Source organism: Crinia signifera, chromosome 8 (assembly GCF_055691185.1).
Source record: "Crinia signifera chromosome 8, ASM5569118v1, whole genome shotgun sequence".
Taxonomy (NCBI): domain Eukaryota; kingdom Metazoa; phylum Chordata; class Amphibia; order Anura; family Myobatrachidae; genus Crinia; species Crinia signifera.
This window is the reverse complement of record NC_139224.1, coordinates 110,946,601-110,959,012: the sequence shown is the minus strand read 5'-3', so window position 1 is coordinate 110,959,012 and position 12,412 is coordinate 110,946,601.

Below are 12,412 nucleotides of genomic sequence, written 5' to 3'. Positions count from 1 at the left end.
TCTCTCTACTTATATATACACACACCTTCTTAATTTTATATTTATTCACATTTATTATTATGTATATAATAATTTATATATTCATTACTATTCTTATCTTTATTTCTATTTTTATCTATTCTCATTCCTATTTTCTATCTTTCTATCTTTCTCTTTTTCTCTGGATGTGAATACAACAGCATCCTAGTTAACCAATATGTAGATTGGATGTTATAGTGATTGCTTTGTGTTAGATTGCAGGAAGCAATTACAAAAACAAACTCTAAACAGAAACCTCTAAGAGCTGATTATTGAATAATCAGCGCCAATTAGAATTGTTTAAATGAATTACCCAATGTATAAATATAAAAAATGAAATAATTAACCTAGGTTAACTGTTAGAGCACCTTAATATGAGATTGTTTTCTAACATGCAGCTGCTACCGGGGATGGTCAGTTCCCCAAGAAGATATACAAGAAAAAAACAAGAATGGAGCAGCGCTATGACAAATTTAAGAGTGTATGCATCAATTAAAAATATATGACAATTTAATAACAATTAGACATACATATATAACACAATATCTAAAATAAAATATATATATAAAATATATAGATTGGACCTATTTTAGGTGTGGGGGGACCTGTGGAGTGTCAATAGTCACCAAATGGGGGATTGATAGAACCTGCGTGGATCGAGATGGACAAGTGCACAGTAAGTCCGTTAGATGGTAGTCCTGAATGTCCTTATGGTCTCCTGGTTCCAAACCCATTGGCAATAGATGTTGTGTAGCCAGCCCGGGGGGACCAATAAATGGAAGTCCAATAGGTCAGGTTCTTATAAACGGTAAAAGTGCCTCTGGTGATAGATTTGGAGGACACGATCCAATGATGAGCAGGTGGTCAACCTCTTCTCCAAATGGTGGTGGGTGTTATTACTCCAAAGTCAGGTCTATACCAACGCGTTTCACTGTGTTCACTCACAGCTTTATCAAGATGTCACTTGATAATCTCGGCGAGAATTCCAAAAAACAGCAAGACCCGTGGCTAATGCAGAAAACTCGCTGTATTTAGCCACGAGTCTCGCTGGTTCTGGAGCCGCATACGCCAATTCCCCCTCGCTCAAAAAATGGAGCGAGGGGGAATTGGTGTATGCGGGGGGCTGCGTTGAATACTGACAGGGTGAGTGGTGACAGCGAGCAGGAAGCTCTGCTCGCTGTCGCCGCTCGCCCACAGCATTGAATACTCCCCATAGTATCTCCGGCATAAATGGCTGTTAATAGGAGGCTAAAGATTGCTCAAATTTTTAGGCATGAACTTGCAGAATGTGTAAGGCAGATATCCTTATAATTACTACCCCGCACAATGTATTTCCTCCAGTGGCTATTTTTACAATCCTGGTTCACTTTCAGAATTAGATGTCCAAGTAAGCAGCTCCCCTTAGTACCAGCAGAGCCGGCCCTAGCCTAAATGATGCCCTAGGCAAGATTTTGGCTGGTGCCCCCTAGCGCCGCCACTAGTTCCGCCTCTGACCCTGCTCCCCTTTCCCAGCACCATCAACCCTCATCATAGCAGTCATCATTTTGGTGCTCCTACCCGCAATATTTTAAATAAAAACAGTGCACACATTTGGTGCGCAGCCCAAACAGGGGTGTGTTCTTGCTGGGAAGGGGCATGGCCACACAATAGTACCCCCAATTCAAATTATGCCACACCGTAGTGCAACTTTATTCACATTATATCATGTGATGGTGTCCCTTATTCACATTACATCACACAGTAGTACCACTTTACCTTAAATACATTACTCCTCACATTATTCACATTATACCCTTAGAAAAAAATCCTGAGAAAATATTGTATTTTAAGCACCTCCATGGCCACACTGCAACCCAGCACAAAGCAGAGTGTGCTGGGCAGAGGAGAAAAGCTGCAGCTGCTGCTGTCACTTAAGGGGGGGGGGGGGCACGGGGCCCCCACTTGGCCCTTCCATCAGACTTTGGCCTGGGTAATTTGTACCCCCTACCCCTTTCTCTCAGCACCCCTGATAATACCACACAGTAATGCCCCTCACATATGACACACATTATTCATGTTCTTATAAACATAATGCCCCTTACACATTATGCCAACCTTTATTAATGCCCTTCATACACATAATGACACACATAATGCCCCTTACACACATGTTGCACATTATTAATGCTCTTATACACATGACACACATAATGCCCATTACACATATGTTGCACATTATTAATGCCCTTATACACGACTCACATAATGCCTGTTACACATATGTCGCACATTATTAATGCATTTATACATGACACACATAATGCCCATTACACATATGCTGAAAACTATTGTACAACCAACCTACCTGCAAACAGCACTTGCACAGCAGCTAACACTGTGACCTCTGCCTCTGCTTGGATACAGAGGTTTCCTCATACATCTTGCCTCAATAGGCCATGCAGCTCCTGGCCAGTTAACGTTGGGTGCCTTTTTTGCTGAAATGGGGAAATAACTGTGGCCAATTGGAGTTGTGTGCACCGCCAATCTGCTGCACTCACGGCAGTGATTCACAGAGAGTGACTGGAATATAGTTCAAAACGTGTTTCTCTGCCTATGTATACCACATCAGTGGCTTCCTCAGTTGATGTTAGCGTAGTCAGTCAGCGTTACGCAGTTAGCGTAGTCACTCAGCATTGTGTCAGCACTTATCACATAGTGTGGGAACCATTGACCATTTTTAACCTGACATGACAGGTGTGAATGTGTTCCTGAAACACCCCCACTATCCATGTCAGCCCGAAGTGTAGCAAGCATGTGTGGTACGCATCCTCCCGTGGAGTTGATTTTATAAAGTGTGGCAAGCGCAGTGAACCACCGAGCCCGAAGCGTGGCGAGCGCAGTGTACCCCGCGAGGGGACACGAAAAACGAGCATAGCAATGCGAGCCCTGCAAGGGGATGCGGATTACTTGATGTGTATTACGCGTTCCCTCGCTGCACTCGCCACATTTCGGGCTCGTTTTATGTGTCCCCTCGCGGGGCTTGCTGCACTCGCCATGCTTCGGGCTCGGTGGCTCACTGCGCTCGCCACACTTTATAAAATCAACTCCACGCCAACGTGGATAGTGGGGGTATGAACAGGTTGGGAGGACGCATACCATGTCCCCTCGGGGGACTCACTGCACTGGACACGCTTCGGGCTGACGTGGATAGTGGGGGTTTGAAATGGAGGCATTTGCCAGTATGTAACATGGAGCACTGGCAAATGTGTCCTTTATTGTGCATGAGACGCACTTCTGCCCACAGCCCCCCTTTGTGCACGAGACGCACGCGCTTCCGAACCCCTAACCCTGACCATATCCCGGAAGCAGACATGGGCAAGGTTGCCGTACCCTGCCGCACAAATTACTGAGACGCACAAGTGTATGGGACGCTCATGCGTCTCAGGCAGATAGTGCGCCTCTCCACCAGCGTTCGCATGATTGCCTCTCTGCCGGCGTCTGCCAGCGCAGGGTATGTGGCGGTTACCGACGCTGTGTGAGTGGCGCTCACTAGGCTTGCCAGGGACACAGGGGACAGAGCTGCAGCTCACGGAGACAGTACGGTGACTATGCTGCCTGAGGGGAACACTACCCTGACTATGCAGGGTTGCCGTGGGGACACTACACTGACTACGCAGGGCTGCCATGGGGACACTATGCTGACTATGCAGGGCTGCCGCTGGGACACTATGCTGACTATGCAGGGTTGCCATGGGGACACTACACTGACTACGCAGGGCTGCCATGGGGACACTATGCTGACTATGCAGGGCTGCCGCTGGGACACTATGCTGACTATGCAGGGCTGCCGCTGGGACACTATGCTGACTATGCAGGGCTGCCGCTGGGACACTATGCTGACTATGCAGGGCTGCCGTGGGGACACTACACTGACTACGCAGGGCTGCCATGGGGACACTATGCTGACTATGCAGGGCTGCCGCTGGGACACTATGCTGACTATGCAGGGCTGCCGCTGGGACACTATGCTGACTATGCAGGGCTGCCGCTGGGACACTATGCTGACTATGCAGGGCTGCCGTGGGGACACTACACTGACTACGCAGGGCTGCCATGGGGACACTATGCTGACTATGCAGGGCTGCCGCTGGGACACTATGCTGACTATGCAGGGCTGCCGCTGGGACACTATGCTGACTATGCAGGGCTGCCGCTGGGACACTACGCTGACTATGCAGGGCTGCCGCTGGGACACTACCCTGACTATGAAGGGATGCTGTGGGGACACTATGCTGACTACGCAGGGCTGACGCGGGGACACTACGCTGACTACGCAGGGCTGCCGCTGGGACACTATGCTGACTACGCAGGGCTGCCGCGGGGACACTATGCTGACTACGCTAGGCTGCCATTGGGCTATGCTGACAACGTAGCGTGCCACCGTGAAACTACACAAGTACCGATGTTTTCACTGACACAGCCCCTGGCATGCAGCCGAACGGGAGAGAAATCATTTGATGGTTGCTCAACATTAAATGATTTTTCTCTAGACTGACTTTTATTCCGGCCGCTGTGCACCGCATTCGAGGTGACTCTGACGTCATGTGATGTCAGTCGCCCACCCCAAGCAGGCATTTCCATGCCTGCATTCATAAGGGAATGCCCTGCATTTTTATGGGTACGCCCATAATACATTGGGCATTCCCCTGCTGCTACCTCCTGCCCTCCCTTCTCAGAGTGAACGGCACGGGGGGTGTGAAACTGACCAAAGCCATTTGCTCCCGGGATTTGCACATGTGCAGAAATGCATGTGCGCAAACCCCGAACATTGGGGGAATTTGCACCCAAAAGAACGGGTCTGAATCCGCCTCATAGTTTATACATGCTGTATTGGTGCACTGAGATTCATTTGCATATATGATTGTGAATGCATTTGTTTATTAGGGTTACTGAGACCATTTTCAAGCCCTGATATGGGAGGGGGATGTGACAAAGCCCAAGGGAGTAGCTATATTCACTGTGCACATTGTGCTTCTCTGGGATGTGCGCATAGCTAGCTCAAGGGCCGGCGCCACCACTTGGCAGCTCTAGGCATTTGCCTAGGGCGCCGGCACCTGGAGGGCGGCAGTTCGCCCCCTCACCCCCAGCGAACTGTGTAAAAAGCTTGCGCCCCGGCGTCCCTGCAGTGCTGCTGGAGCGGTCAGGGGTGTCCGTGCCGCAGGGGTACCTGCGGCGCCGTCATGTGTATAAAGCTGGCTGCGGCCGGCAGGGTCCCTGTAGTGAATAGAAAATAACTAGCGCTAGACGCAGGTCTAGAAAGGTCCATGTAAGGATGGTGATCCACGGGCATACAGTGCAGTCAGGGTCTGTATGAACACATCAAATTAATTTTTGCAACTATCTTGCATATATATATTTTTTTAAATAACAATTTAGTAATGCACATGTGAATTGGTTATGGTATAGCTTTTTGACAATGTCTAAATTGACCATGTTATGGTTGACCACACTTAGGCTAACCTGTTTAGGTAGACGCCTAAAGATAGTTGACCGCATCTAGATCGAGTAACGAAAGTTAGACGCAAGCATTAATGGGAGCGTGATCGTCAGTCACATGTCGACATGAGTTGTTTTCTGAGGAAGCCGCCATATTATCCCTTTAATTATCAGGGCCACCAACAGGGGGGTGCTGTTTGTACAGCTGTCCCGGGACCCAGCCTCTGGAGGGGCCCGGGCAGCTGCCCACAGCGACAGTGGCATGGTGCCACCCCAACCCCCGCGGCCCCCCAGCCAGGCACGCACAATACACAGTGCAACCTTCAGAGCGCCGAGCCTAGGACACAGAGGGGCTTGGCGCTCTGCAGTCTGCACTGTGCAGCGTGCGCTCCTGAGGAGATGCATGCAGAGAGTGGAGGTATGCAGGAACAAGGGCAATGCCATGCCCCCACATCTAGGTAAGTAATGGTACTCGTGTGGGGGGGGGGGGGGGGGGTGGACTGAAGGTCAGTCCCAGACCCCATGATTCCTAGTGGCGGCCCTGTTAATTATTACAATGCTCACCAGAACAATCCCGTGGAAGCATTCCAGTGATGGCTGCATTTTTAAAGAACCAGCAGCCCGGAACAAATGTGAGGCCAGCAGGCAGTCAAGTGTTGGGTAATCCAGGCTACAGACTGTAGTAGCAAGAGTGGACAGAGTATAAATTGTTGCAACACTAACAAAATATAACAATTTTGCATGCATAGATTTCAAGTGACTGAAAAGTAGCAGTTGTGAGAGAACTGCAGGTACTTGTTTCCTAGCACGGCGCCCCCGATTTCTATCTTATGGCATCGCATCGCATGCCATATAGCGGCATACGATGCATGCGATGCAATGCGATTTTTCATTGTACAAGCACCCTGATGGGTGCTTATAATGTTAAATGCACCTCCACACCACCCCCACTATCAACGCCAACCCGAAGCGTGGCAAGCGCAACGATCCCGCGAGGGGCGGCGGTACACATCCTCCGACCTTTTCATACCCCCACTATCCACATCGGCGTGGAGTTGATTTCAGATAGTGTAGCGAGCGAGGCGAGCCACCGAGCCCGAATCGTGGCGAGCGGGCGCATATTACTTTACATGTATTCCGCATCCCCTCGCGGGGCACGCTACGCTCGCCACGCTTCGGGCTCGCTGCGCTCGCCACACTATCTAAAGTCAACTCCACGCCGACGTGGATAGTGGGGGTATGAAAAGGTCGGAGGATGTGTACCGGTCGGAGGATGTGTACCGAACTGCATAATAGGATTAAGCTGCATTCTAACAACTTTAACTACTAAGCAATTATTAATTGGGAACTAACAACTGTGAATTACTAATCCTGCCCATGCTTCACATTATGGAAAGCTTCTAATTTAATACAAGTCCCTGCATAGACTGTGAATATTATTTTTTAAATGTTATTGGGTATTTAATTTATTATGATACTGTGTTTGTTTCTGCTGTTTTATTTAATAATCATCCAATTGTTGTTATTAATATTGTGAATGAATGGGAGTTATGGTGTGTACACATGGCGAGATTCGAGTGCTATACAATCTGCACTATATAGTCATTGCTGCCCTGTCTATCTGGGTTTCAATTTGTGCTGTTATGGGAGCGTGCATCGGGATCGCAAGGTAAAAAACCTGTGCGATCTGCTTGCGATCTGCATGCGATTTTGACTATATAGTGTACACAGCATAACATTCATAATTTTAGTACAGTAAATAAATAAATTCTATATCCAGTTCCAGCAGCGTTGCTTATTTATTTGCTTACAATAATCTCATTCTGAAAAAAAAAATGTATTAGCACTAATCTGTAAAACTCAGCAAATCAATGCTCTAGCCAATGTTTTGCTAGGATTGCCCTTACACTCTAGACATCTACTTGTACTCCTCAACTACACAAATGGAGGAATCTGCAAAGCACTAGGGAGCATTTTATCTAAGGGAGCGGAATAAACATGCAATGTCTCCTTCTGGTGGCTAAATATAGTAATTGCACACATACTATACAGTACATCAGTTGTTCCCACATTTTCTTGAATCATTGCATACTAAAGTATCACCCTTTTCTTAAGGCACCCCTAGGATAGAAAAAGGTTTTATTAATAAAAAAAAAGATCATATTTGATAGATAGATAGATAGATATATAGATAGATAGATAGATAGATAGATATATAGATAGATATGCTGCTTTCAGACCGCAAAACTGGCTTTGACCCTGTATTTGGAAACGTTTCCAAAAACGGGTCTGCCAGGTAAAACCCCTTTCACACCGCATCTCTTAAACGGTATATTACCGTTTAAGTGCGTTTTTTTTTTTACACTGGCAGACCCGTTTTTGGAAACTTTCCAAAAACAGGGTCAAAGCCAGTCTTCAGCGCGCACCGCCCCCGCCCCCCCTTCCCCCGGGGGTTAACACTACCAAATCCGCCCCACCCCATGGCTAACAACCCCCCCCCCCCCCCTCCCCGTGCAGCCGGTAACTCCGTTGCGTGATCCGGCACTGCAGTTGGTCGGGGAAGCACTTATGAAAAAAAGCGTCTTTCAGAAAATGGCTGCCCCATAGGAAAATCAGTTTTAAAAAACTCTTTCGTATGGGGGCAGCCATTTTCCGAAAGTCACTTTTCTTTTAAGAAAAGTGACTTTCGGAAAATGGCTGCCCCCATACGAAAGACAGTTTTTTAAAACAGGTTTTCCTATGGGGCAGCCATTTTCTGAAAGACGCTTTTTTTTCATAAGTGCTTCCCCGACCATACTTCACTGCCGGGATCCACAACGAAGGTACCGGCTGCACAGCGGGTGTCGACACACGCGCCGCGTGGGGGGGGTGTCGACACATGCGCAGGGGGGGCGACACGTGGGGGGGGGGCGGCGGGGGCGGCTCCAGTGCTGCGAATATTTAATGAGTGCTCATTAAATATTCGCTGCTCTGAATTTAGGACCAAGCTTATTGGCTGGGTCCTAAATACCGTTTCAGACCCGATATTGATCCCAAAATACCGGGACTGAAACGGGTAGGACCCTGCATTTTAACCGGTTTGAAAAAACGGTATTTTCAAACCGGTTAATTGGATCTGCACCTTTCAGACCGCACAGATTACCGTTTTAAAACGGTAAAAAAATGGCAATATACCGTTTACAAAGTGCGGTCTGAAAGGGGCAATAGATAGATAGATAGAGCTATAGAGAAGTGGGGCAGCCCTTACAGCAATATTATTAATTTATCTATCGAGTATTGCTGCAGAAGAGCTAAATGATGTGTCCCTAGTGTGTTGATCCATTCACATCCAGGCAGATGAATTGATTAACCACGTTACATTTTATATGTGAATCGGTCATGCCAGCTCTGCAAGTACCACAAAGTTAGGCTGTAAGAGTGGAGGTTAGGGGATAGGTGAGGGTAAGGCTGCCAGAGGGGAGGTTAGGGTAAGGCTGCAGGAAGGGAGGTTATGGGAGAGAATAGGGTAAGGCTGTGGGAGGGGTGGTTAGGGTAGAGGTTAGGGTAAGACTGCCAGAGGGGAGAGTTTAGGGTAAGGCTGCAGGAAGGGAGGTTAAGGGCGGGATGTATCACCATACATCTCCGCCCTTCGCACGGCAGCCGCCGCGATGCTACCGCATATGTACTAACATATGCGACCAGCATCGGGCTGCGGTAACGGAGCCTCCCGGTGGCTGCCAGCGTCCCCCTGTGTCTCCTCCTCCCCCCTGAAGCCGGATGTCCTGCCGGCTGTCACACCAGGGGGAGGAGATGATCACAGGAGGACGGGAGGGGGTGGGCGCGCGGACGGCGAAAGAAGCCCATAGGCTTCTATAGGGTATCGCCACCCTCTGGGTGGCGATACCCTGGCCTGCGAAAACGGGGCGAACCGGTGATGATACATAGGAAAATGCGGTAAAACGGGGGTTAGATTTAAATATTATTTTGTTCACACATTGGGCCTTATTCAGATCTGAGCTCAGTACAAATTTGTTTGGAAAATGGGCAAAACCATGTGCACTGCAGGTGGGGCAGATGTAACATGTATAGAGAGAGATAGATTTGTGTGAGTTGTTTTGTTTCTGTGCAGGGTAAATACTGGCTGCATTATTTATACACTGCAATTTAGATTTCAGTTTCAACACACCCCACCCAAATTTAACTCTCTATATACAGTACTTGTTACATCTGCTCCACCTGCAGTGCACATAGGGTTACCACCTAGTCTCTTTAATTCCGGACACATGTTAATTACACAGGTTCTGTGGCAGTTTAAAATCAGGTGAAGTGGAGTCTTGAAGTCAGCCAGCCCAGAACATGTGTAATTAATATGTGTCCGGAATTAAAGGGACTAGGTGGTAACCCTAAGTGCACATGGTTTTGCCCATTTTCCAAACAAATTTGTACTGCTCAGATCTGAATAAGGCCCATAGTTGGGTTCACACACAGTCCCTGGGACTAAGTGAAAACCGGAACCGTAATGGACCCCGGAATACCAGACTGCACTATCAAACTCTGTATTCTGGAGATAATAATGTCCATTCCGGGAGGGTGCCTGAGATATCTTTCACCGGGGACATGGGGAAGAGTCAGAATACAGCCTCCTAGCCCACAATACACTGTAATACTGAGATTGACCAGGAGTGTTCTCTCCTCCCTCTGCAATCTGATGATGTCTCACTCTCACTCTGCTGGAGCATGGAGTAATGTGCTCCAGCACACACAGCAGCAGCAGGAAGCTGTATTTCATCATTATTGTGCCTCCCCCAGCCTGCAGCGTTACTTACTCCAGCAGCAAACTGCTTCTTGTTTTTTGCAGGTAGAAGCCTCTGCACTCATATGGGGCCCTCTCTGTACCCGCATTCAGGGCCGGTGCAAGGCACCAGAGCGCCCCAGGCGAGTTGGGGTGGGGACGCCCCGGTGCCGGGGGGGGGGGGGGTGGGGTGGTGGTGGTACCTGTGTAAAAAACTTGCGGCGCTGGCTTCCCTGCAGTGCTGGAGTGGGCCGGGGTGTCCGTGCCGCGGGGGTACCTGCGGTGCTGTCATTGTGTATAAAGCTGGCGGCGGCCGGCGGGGTCCCTGGAGTGAATAGAAAATAACTAGCGCTATGCGCGCGGCGGCGCGGGAAGCGCTAGTTGTTTTCTATAACCCCCGCGGCACGGACTCCCCTGCCCACTCCAGCACTGCAGGGATGCCGGCGCCGCAAGTTTTTTACACAGTTCGCTAATGCTCCATGCTGGGGGTGATGGGGCGAACTGCCGCCCTCCAGGTGTCGGCGCCCTAGGCAAATGCCTAGAGCTGCCTAGTGGTGGCGCCGGCCCTGCCCGCAGTACACCCTGATGGTGGCCCGGACGGCCCTGCCCTGTCACTCTCTCCCCCAACCACTGACTCTCCCTGGCATAACTAACTCTCCCCATCACTATCTCCTGGTGCCACTTCCAGAAAAATTTCCAGGACTACTTTTAGTTCTGAAACTGCCCAAACACAAGGCCCTGTGGACCAGATGTATCAAGCTTCACAAAGTGATATAGTGGAGAGTGATAAACAACCAGCCAATCAGCTACTACCTGTCATTTTTCAAACCCAGTCTGTAACATGACAGGCAGGAGCTGATTGGCTGGCTGTTTATCACTCTCCATTATATCACTTTTTGTAGTTTGATACATCTGGCCCTGTATCAGCAGAGCAATGGGATGAATCCTATGTATCCTCATGGTGTTGGTCACACCCCTTGCGGCGGCCCACAATAGGCCCTTCACAAATGTACACCATGCAATACGATGCGTATGCCTTGCAAAGACGCACAGCCGAGTACATTTTACCTTTCCCTACTGTATGCCATGTGGATCGTAAAGAATAAAGTGAGTGAAAAACTCATGTCGACCTTTTCATTTGTCAACCATTGCCATGTCGACTTATTGATATCAACCTTTTGATCATTTCGACCTTTTGCACGTCAACCAATAGGGGTTGACCTATGACTGGACTTTATTACTCTCCACCTAAGAGATATTGCTTTAGCGTTGGTATCTAAAGATTTTGGTAAACCTTCTAGTAGATTTTAACTATAGTATCTAGTCAAAATCTCCTGCCAAAATCTCACCATGTGTACATCCCTTAAGCCTAAAAAAACTGGCTAGGACTTTCGTATTATTGGGGTTTATTCTAGTTCATTCTTTCTGACAAAATCCTTCTTAGATGGACAAAACCATGTGCACTGCAGGGGGGGCAGATGTAACATGTGCAGAGAGAATTAGATTTGGGTGAGTTATTTTGTTTCTGTGCAGGGAAAATACTGACTGCATGATTTTACACTTCAATATAGATCTCACTTTGAAGAAAAACCCCACCCAAATCTAATTCTCTCTGCACATGTTACATCTGCCCCACCCGCAGTGCACATGGTTTTGTCCATCTAAGAAGGATTTTGTCAGAAAGAATGAACTAGAATAACCCCCATTGTCTCTGTCTGACCTTTAATGAATACCCCCCTAAATTATTTGTTTATAGAACATTTTAGTAATAGAGTCAGAATGCATTCATAGAATATTATGTAACTTAACTGCTATGTTGTATTTTTCTGTCTGGTTTGAAGCAGATTTGTTGACCTGTTTATAGCAAGAAGGAATTTTCTCTATCTTCACTGTCTAAAGTTTACAGACAGCAGTTATCAGAGATTATGGGGATGTTATCTGTGACTGGCAATCATTTACCTAGGTATAGTAACTGTTAACTAGGGATGAGCGCGCTCAGATTTTGGAAAACCGAACACTGCCGAACACCCCCCAATCTGAACGCGTTTCCGAGCCTGTTCGGGTTTTCCCTCCCAGGCTCGGAGCGTGCCTATCCATAGCTTGCAAGATCAGGACACTATATAAGGATGGCCGGGCTGGCGCCATCTT